Here is a 10,569-nt window from a genome sequence, read left to right on the forward strand (position 1 = left end):
GCTGCATACTTGACAATATTTTATAGCGTTATTGGTCGTTGAAGTTAGGCATGTCGGGTTTAACCATTCGTTAGCAATCGGACATTCTGTATTATTGTCATTATTATTTTTATTGAAAGTTTCTAATGCATGGTCTGTATGAGTGGAATGACTTATGATGTTGATTATATCGTTATGGTAGATTGGATCAGAAGTATATTCCTGCGGTAGTGTATTTACGTGAGGTTCTACTTTGATAATATTTGGATAATTATATGTGATATGGCTCACGTTTTGATTATTTATATTATTGTTATCATTCATAATTATAGACTCGTTAAGATGGCTAAGTAAAATAAAAAATAGTGAAAGATTAATATACTCAAATCAATTGACATTTAAATATATAAATAAATTAAATATTTATAATTTTTAAAAATATATAATAAATTCGAACATAATTTTAAACTTGTTATCGATAATTTGAGCATAATTTCTGTCGCTAGGATGGGGCAAATAATCGTTATATATACTTAGATCATTGCAAAATCCTTGCAAATCTGTAAGTTGCTGTTCAGACATGGAATTATTTTCTTATAACAAATCTATAAATCTATTTTTTTTTAAAAATATATATAAAATCAAATAATAAAAATTATCAAATAACTTTATCTTTATTTTTAACGAATAAACAAAATTTAAATAATTTTATTTTTTTAATGTTTCGTCATTTTTAAAATTAAAAAAAAACCCCACTGTGTTATTAACCTCTGATCTTCAACCAAAAAATTCTTATTCCATCTGTTTTAAATATAATATTAAACAATCATCATAATATTCGAGACAAAACTATTCTTTGTATCGATGCTAATATTATTATCATTACAAAATCAATATAATAAAAAAAATATATTACCTTTTGCAAATTTTTTTTTTTTTCTAGACTCAATTTAATTTATTTTTAGGATATAATATCTTTCAAATAAATTCGTCATTGTCATATTTTATTATATTTTTTTAAAAAACATAATCAAATTTACCGGGGTTAAAAATCTTTTTTAAAAAAAAATAAAGTAAAAAAGTAAATGAATCAACTTGTAAAGTTGCCAAATTTGTATAACTAAATGTAACAAATGATGAATACCATTGTTTTTAATTGGATTTTTTTTTCGTCTTCTAAATTATGTTGTTTATTAAAATTATTCGTAGGTTCAAAAAGCAATTCTCAATAGTGATCTGCATCGGGCCTAAATTTTTAAGTTTGGCCAGGCCCGTATTTTTTTAAAAAAATTTTGCCGGCCCTATCCGAACCCGAAATATTTTTCAAAAAGTTTTGCCGATCCGGCCCGAACCCCCAGGCCCGAATTTATTTAAATATAGAAATTAATTTTTATTATTACTCAAAATAAAGGATATATGTTATATGGCGTCTAGTTTCTATAAATAAAATCAAATATTTTTATTTTACATTAAAAAAATCAACACAAAATTGATAAATTTTGATATATTAAAAAAAATTTCCAGCCCGATCAAACCTGGCTCGAATTTTTTCTAAAAATATTAGGTCCACGAACCCGATTTCTTTTTAAAAAAATGGGTTTGCAGATCTCTAATTCTCCTAACAATAACTGGAACTGCTCCAGAATTTTGTTGGATTATTATTAAGGTGTTCGAAAATGCCTATTTTAAAAGTTCTCTCCCGGTCTTTGATTCCATTGAAATTGTAATTTAAAAAAATTTTCTGCTCCTATTGGTACAAATATCCGAAATAGTTAAGAAGTAATCAAAAAGATATATCGCATCGGATTCTAACAATTTATAATGCACAAATTAAGTCACCGTCCTTCCTCTATTGCTGATATACTTCTCCCCTCAAAATTATATATTTCAAAACACATTGTTTCAGAATCGTAATAAAAATCTTGAAATTTCTAAGTTCGCTATTAATATAGTTGAGGGTGGTGTACGTCATGTTTCAAGAATATTTTCCTTTATAATTGTTCAACTGAAATCCAGTCTATTCAAATTCAGCCATTCCATAACCACATCCCCTATACACACAAAAATACGCATAGAAGTGAATATTTGTTTTACTCGTACGAATGGATCGAATAATTTTTTTTTTTATTCATAAGAACAATAAAAACATTTTTCGATTTAATTTGTCTAATATTCGATTTGATTAGAAATTATATTCTTTAGAAATATTTTCAAAAATGAAAAAAAAATCAGGGTATAAAAAAATCTTCAATAATTTTTTTTGAATTAATCTTTGGATATTTATTTTTATAAAAAAAATTTATGATTTCATCTTGTTCTTATACTTGAAAATTATAAAATATTTATTTATAAAAGATTTTTTGCTAAACATTTTTGGAATTTTAGGTAAAATTTGATCAAAAATCTTTCTTTCTGGAAAATTAGATTATTAAAATTTAAAAAGATATTTTAAATTTAAATAAAGTTTAAAAAAATTAAATTTTCCGTAAGGAAATTAAATACTTATAAATAATTCGAAATATTTATGAATTTATTTTAATACTTACGAGTAGTTTCGAATGTCTACGATATATTTATGAATTTATTTTAATACTTACGAGTAGTTTCGAATGTCTACGATAAATTTTGAATAACATAAAAAATTTCAAATTATACGGATAATTCGCTCGAAAAATAGATATAATTAGATGAAATATATATTATCTTTATTCGTATTTGAATCAATATTCGTAATCGTAAAATACGAATCGAAAATCGAATAGAATAATTTGTTTTAGTTACAATCCGTTTTAGTTATAAATCCCCCCTTCTCATATTTCTCACTACCAAAGTCTTCACCTGTACCTATGCAATCAAGCAGCTTTATCTACAGGTGTTAAAATCACTTTAATCGCTTTTCCTTAAGTTTATCTTTAATAGTAATGCATCCATTTCTCTTATTTTATTATTCCTAAGATGATCTTTAGACTTGCCTAGAGTCAATTCAATTGTCTCCCAACAATTTGTTATCGTTCTTTTTAGTCGAACACTCCGAAATGTAATAATACCTCAAAATTTAATTTCATGGTACTTGTTAATCTAAAAATACTAGTCTCTCTCCATTTTATCTTAGCTATTTTTGTTCTCTCAAATGACAGATATGTAAATAAAAATAATATACCGCATGTAAAGACTAAAATAAAATAAAGATGAAAATTATGGTAATTTAAATTATAGTAAATAAAAAATACAATGCTAAATCATTCTCGGTCGATAAAAAAAATCTGCAGGCCTAAAAATCTTGACCGAATGAAATATAATCAAAATAATATTTTTAAAAGGGTTGTGAATGATACGCGATACATTTTAAAAATGTAGTAGCAAAGTATAAAAATAATATAATAGAATAGGTAATTAAATTTAAAGATTCATTATAAATCTTATAAATTATTGAGAATACAAAAATATAGTGTTTTCGTAAACATCATTTTACTGATAAAAATTTCCTCCCTTCACCCCCCCCCCCCATTACCCCCCTCTCCCCATGTAAATAATATATCAGAATTGAAAGAAAAATTAGTAATAATTAATAACATTTTTTAAGTAATGACTTTAATTCAAATTTTTTTTAAGAGCATTTTAATAAAAAAAAAGTGAAAAAATTTAATAGAAGACCTTCAATAAGTGGACCTAAAGATCTTCAACAAAATTTATGGAAAAATTTTACTTAATAGTGCTTCACACCCCCCCCCCCCCTTCCCTAGCAAAATCTTGGATACTCCAGTGAGAGCAGGAATAATCTAGAATTGACGTCTTTTTAATATGAACAGAAATTGTGCATCGCTAGAGCTATATCGATCTGAGTAACAGGACTTGGCTGATAATATTAGTTCAATAAAAACTTCAATATCGATAAAATTTTCGTGTAAATATTTAATAATTGACCAAGCGCCTTTGCAATTTTTTTCCTTAAGAATTATACTTCTGAGGAACATGACCATAGCTCATGCTCTGGTAGGAGTTAAAAAGTTCGATGATAGTTTTTGCCTTATCAATATAGGACATATTACAGCTGTATACGGTACCAAAATGGTGTTAAGCCATTACTTCATTATCCCCAGAATAATTTTTTATATCTGGTAAATTTTGTCTAAAACTCAACAAATAAATCATCAATATGATCTCTGGAGATTTTAATAAATATTTTATAGCTGTTTTATATCCGTCCATTTTGCTATTTGATTTATTTGTTGTTTTAAGAAAGAATATGGGATAATGAAGCAATGCCATCTCACATAATTTTATTACCGTATACAGCTGTAATAATAGAAGTCTTTCCATATTGATATGTTAATATTAATCAACAACATCCAAAGTGTGATTAGAAGTATTGTTTATTCAACCATTATAGCATTTAATCATTATATAATGATAGGGATAAATCAATTTTCTAATATTCAATAAGTGTAATAAAGAGGCCATAATAGACTATTAGTTTTATATGATTCAATGATTGCAGTTTTTGATCCATAAGGAATTAGGAAATCTTTGCCTAAAATACTCACCTATTAATATCACCCTATGACCGAAAGGGACATTGTTTTACATGATATATTTAAATTAACCATCTATACAACGTAAAGCACGTTTAGTCATCATAATAGCTCGTTGAAAGATTATTAGTTTAGCTAATTTTATTTGACGAGTCTGAAATGAATTGAGATTCATACATGAAATAGTTATCAATAACCTTAATGAGAAGTTTGAAACTTCTATGAATTCTTCTCATCCTTTAAGAATAACGATATTCCAGTTGTAGCATGAGGAAGTAGAGAATATGATTTTGACCTCGTAAGCAAAAAAATGTTTTTTAGGAACGATCAGGCTCATCTCACATTTTTATGAAAATCAATTGAAAAAAAAAATGGTTATCTAAAAAATGTATTTTAACTTGATAAATAAAATATACATATTAATCTAATATTGTAACTAATTCTAATTTTACAATAAGGTATTACCATAAGTATACTGTAACTTGACAAAATTATGCAATATCCTCTAAGAATTTGATGTAGAGGATTATTAGGCAATATTTCTATAATTGTTCTAAAATTTTAATTATAAATTTGCCTAGACATTCTGTTTATATATTTTTTAACCTTTATTTATATTAAATATATATTATTAAGTGTAAACGTTACATAAGGCCCTAACAATTTGGCAAGATGCATAAAAATGGTAAAGTATTGATAAGCCCCCCCCCCCTTCCCCCAGACGATGTTTATAACAACTTTTTACTATTAGTCAATTATTTATGTAAAAATTATTTTGATTTAGGATTTCTAACTTGGTAAATTAAAAGTAAAATGTATATATATATTAAATATATCAAATATATCTTAAACCTATCATTATAACTCAAAATACAAAATCTAATATATATAAAATCAAGAAATAAACGTTTTCATCTTAATGTTATTTTTATTTTTTCTATCAACTTTCCTATCATCTTAATGTTAATAAATCGAAGGAGACTATATACCTCTAATGTTAAATTATTATATTTTTAACCCGAGACTTATACTTATAGAGGTAAACGTTCTTTCCAACTCAGCCCCCTTCTATTTTAAATTTTGTAATACAATTCTTCTTATATATGAAACTATATTTTGATAAAGTAATTTAATTATATCAATATTTATTTTTTTTATTAGAAGCTCCAGGTTTGGGAAAAAAATTTCAAAATTATTATCGGTTGGCTATGTTTGAGAAAAATTTTTTAAAATTATAATGGGTCAGGCTGGGCTTGGAAAATATTTTTATAAATTATATTGGGTTGGGGGAAAATTTTTCAAATTATTATCAGCTTGGACGCTTGAGAATTTTTTAATTAATAACTATGGATCAGACATTCACCTAAAACAAATTTTTTTTTGCAAACCTGGGCTCGGCCTGATCAAAAAACCAAGGCTTTTATTTTATTCCAGTTCTCAACTACCAAAATTATTATGATCTTTGGTTGGGGTTGGGGAAATTTTTAAAAATTATATGGCCTTGGACCTTGCTTGGGAATTTTTTCAATAATAAATATTAGGCATAGGTGATCAGTAATATTTTAACAAATAATATATGGGTAGGGGAGACCGGGGTACATTGAGTACAGGGGAACGTTAGGACATTCTAATTATAATTTGAGCTATTATTTTATAAGACTGGAAATTTGAGCCTAAAATAGATAATTTTGTCATACATGATTGGCTAAAAAAGATTTAAAAAATATTTAGTATTTTAATTTTTACAGAAGAAAATGTGTTTTGGCATACCAAAAGTAATAAAAAATATTTGCAAACTTTATCGTTTATATTTATAAATAAACCTTCAAAAATCATGATAAATAGATTTTAGGAAAGCCTAAACCCTCTTTTCCAATCTGGCATACTTTCAGAATCAATAAACATGAATTAATATGATTTTGGATGATATTTATAAAGTTAGTGGGCTCGGTCATAGTTGGTCATAGTATAGTTGGGACACGCCATTTTAGCTCATTTTATAAACAATTTTATAATTTTATTATTAATTTAGTATTGTGAATAATAAATAATTAAAGACTTATCTTTCACTATGTTAAAGATTAAAAAAAAAATTTTTTTACATTTTTTTCTTTACAATTTTTTTTTCGTCAAAATAAATTTCCTAAATTTTGCTAAAATTTTTTTTATATAGTTATTGATTATGAATTATAATATTATCAATATAATCATATGTGTCATAGACTCTAGTCTTACTGGATTACTGATTTTAAATTTTTAAATTTATTTAGACCTCTATTTCACGAGTGTCCCAATTATCACATATGTGTGTCCCAACGTACACAGAGTCTGTCATAGTTGGGACAAAAAGTTTTTTTTTTTAAATTCAATTTTCTAAAAAAATATAATCTTCATAAAATATATATTAATTATTTCAAATAGCCAATACTTTTGGGATTCAGAAGATATTTTAATTATTCAAATTAGTCTACTAATATTAAAATTATTAAGGTTTGAACGAAAAGTGTCCCAACCATCCCCGGTCTCCCCTATCAAGTAAAAGTTATAAATATATTTTGACTCAAAACATAGCATTTACACTTAGTTTTAAAGGAATTAAGAATATCTTATCGCTTTCTGCCTGAACGTGGTAGGAGGAAGGCATAGCCTTCAGACGACCATTGGAGGCTAAAAAATTTCCCGTGATAATATAGGATTATCGTTTCCTCGACTGGTTTTAAAAGTCAACGAAGGAGGTTGTTGCCAGTAAGGACATCCAATCGTAAATACTTGCCACATTACCTTCTATGAACAGTGCATCTACATTAACAGGGGGTAAAGGGTGGACATTGGCTTTTTTGAAAGTTGTAGGTAAATTTATTGGGGGGGGGGGGTGAATTCTAATTAAATTTTTAGATAAAATAGGCAAAATATATTGATGCAAAAATAAATTTAATACCTTCATTAAAGGCCTATTATAATATACATATATTGCTAAAATCGCCAAATCTACATATTGCATACAACAATCATATAGTCATAATTTTTAATGTAAAATTTATTTCTAGAAAATTTTCCGCTAGATTGTAATTTATTAATTTATATTCATGCCAAACAATACAATTTAATAATCCATCAAAAAAATAATTCTTTAACATTCACCATTTTTTAATAGCCGGCAGTAAAATATTGATAATTTAAGTTATTCTTTTTAAAATATATGAAGGGATTACCAAAAATTTGCAATTAATGACGTGGGAATTAGAAGTCTGAAATAACCCGCCCACTCGTTGTTTAGAAATTTTTTAACGGGCCCGCCCACTTATAATTTATTTTTAAAAATTTAACTGCCCGTTAACTCATTTATCTATAAATTTTGTTTAACCCGCCGGCCTGTTTAATGTTTAGAAATTATTTTAAGGCTGGTTTGACTTTTTATTCATTGATTTTCATGTTTTTTTAAATTAAATATAAATAACTATTATTTTTAATAGATTGAAGTCTGTTCTGCTCATTTCGCTGAAAAATATTAAAAATTCACCCGCCCACGTCAGTCCGAAGTATGGGCGGGTATGGGCGGGCGGGCTAAAAACCTGCCCAATGCAGATCTCTAATGGGAATATCATCGACAAAATTTTTTAAAGGGTTATGTATAGATTATCAAGAGGGGTTTGTCTCCAGTGAATATTATGTCATGTAGACGCTGTAATCAGTACAACAAAGTTCCCTGTAGGTGCTTTCACTCGTCTACGACAAAAACAAAGATGGAGAACCTCGCCTATCTACAAACGAGAAGAAGTGGTAGATAATGACATGGAAATATAGGGTTGACCATTGACGATGCCTAGGATAGCGTAAAATGGGATTAGAAGGAAAACTGGCTTACTCGAGTGAACCTGAAAAGGACTACTAAACGAAGGAGATATAAGTAGTATATGTCAAAATTGGGAATCTATTGTTTAAACTCAAACCTTTGAAGTTATCTAAAACATTTTTTTAGTGTTGTTAAACAGCTAGATTTGAGCCGATTTTTAAAAACGGCTAACTCACTATTTTAATCAGAAAAAGTATTATCTAAGCCTGGAGATTTCGTTATTAGATGTTCAACCCTTTGTGCCACCTATGATCAAAATCAGGCTTGCATAATATTTTGCCTAATAAAATATTGAGTTCGCCGTTTTTAAAAATAGTCTCAAAATGTGCTGTTTTACAACACTACATTTTTTATTAAGTTTGATATTTTATTATTTGAGATTTTTATTACTAAAATATAATTAGCTTTTATCCTTAAATAAATTTTAGTCTCTCCACTGGTGCTCTGGAAGGTAGTATAGTATGCTATACTTTATAAATAACAATTAAGATGATTTTCAAATATAGTAAGATTTTGACACTCTTTCAAAAAAAATAATCAAGGTTTGAAAGGTAAAATTTGTAACAGAAGTGTTTAAGAAAATAGAATATTAAAATTTTTTCTGGAATTTTTTGGCCAACTATTTTGAAAAAATAAAAATTATCTTGTTATGTTAAAAAATACAAACTTTATTTTTATTTAAGTTTTTATCTTATATATTTATTTTTATTATTTTATCTGATAACTACAATAATTACCAAAAATATATTATTTTCTGCTGCGATATAAAAATACAAGATTCTAAAAAGGTAGCATATAATTTCATTAAAATTTTCAAAAGTTTTAACTTTTCAATCTTTTTAAAAAGATTTTGGACACAGTCTTTTAGTGCGTGACCTAATTGAGCGTTTGCGTTTTGTTATGCTAGACACAATTGATGCATTTCAAATGGTATCGTGGAAATTGATAACAATTTATAAACAATAATAAAAACGCAAAATTGGATTGCTTTTTTTCGAAAATGCTCAATTAGGTCGCACTATTGTAAAGGATTTTCTAAATTGGATAACTGACGAAATATAAATATGTATGTTTATATAATGCCAAACATTGGCTATAATGAAAGTAATTTTAATTAAGATATTAAATAATAATTCGTATACTAAATTTTAATTCCTGAAATTGACAAATATTCATATTCATTACAGAAATAAAGAGAATTTTAATATAAAAATATAGGACTAAATATTTTTAATATAATTTTTAAAAAACGCAAAATAATCAAAATGTATCTAATAGATACAGCTAACTAAATAGAAATATTTTTTATAAAAGGTATAAGGATTACATTACGATATTATGTGTTATATTTTAGCAATTCTGCATATTAAAATAAATTATTGTAAATAAAAAAATGACTAATTGATGTAATTAGGCTATTTTTTTATTCCAAGCTACTAACTTAATTGTAAAAACATATTGAGCAGGGGTTACATGTAGGGTTCAGCCCCGAAAAGACGTCCAATGTTATCTATGGCTGGATAAATTCAAAAATACATGTTAAGAATTCTTTTATGTTATACTTTTTATTGAGTTCTTCTGCCTATTATATAAGCATTTTATAAATATAAAATAAAACTATGTTGATATAATAATTAAAAAATATTGGATATTTTATAGTGTGTAAAAATAACTTTAGAAAAAAATAAAAAAGTAATCCTAGCAATAGGACAGATTTACTTTCAAACATAATCGATTTTTATAATATATAAAAAATCAAAATAAAATAAGTGATATAATGACTAATTTAAGGATCAGAGGTAAGGATGATGTATAATTTATTATGCAGAGTTAAATAAAATTAGAGTAATATAGTAATGTAGTTTATAATCACTAAGTTTGATATAATAGTATTTTTTTTAAAAGAAATAATAATTTTAAAAAAAATTTCTAATTTAGAATAAAATAAATATAATCTAATTCTCTGTAATTTATATTTAAATGTTGTTTATTGAAAGAAAAAATGAAATTATTTTGCATTATATGTTAAAACTGTTTATACATTTTTTTGTAAAATAACAATTTTAGCTAAATGATTTATATTATAAATAATATTGCATTTTATAATATTATTTAAATTTCCGAATAATAAACTTTGTCTATATAGATTTACTAGTTATTCATAAAAATTATTAATAAAAGCACACAAATTTTTAAAAGAAACAA

Source organism: Gordionus sp. m RMFG-2023, chromosome 4, assembly GCF_954871325.1.
Source record: "Gordionus sp. m RMFG-2023 chromosome 4, tfGorSpeb1-WG-v2, whole genome shotgun sequence".
NCBI classification, from domain to species: Eukaryota; Metazoa; Nematomorpha; class Gordioida; order Chordodea; family Parachordodidae; genus Gordionus; species Gordionus sp. m RMFG-2023.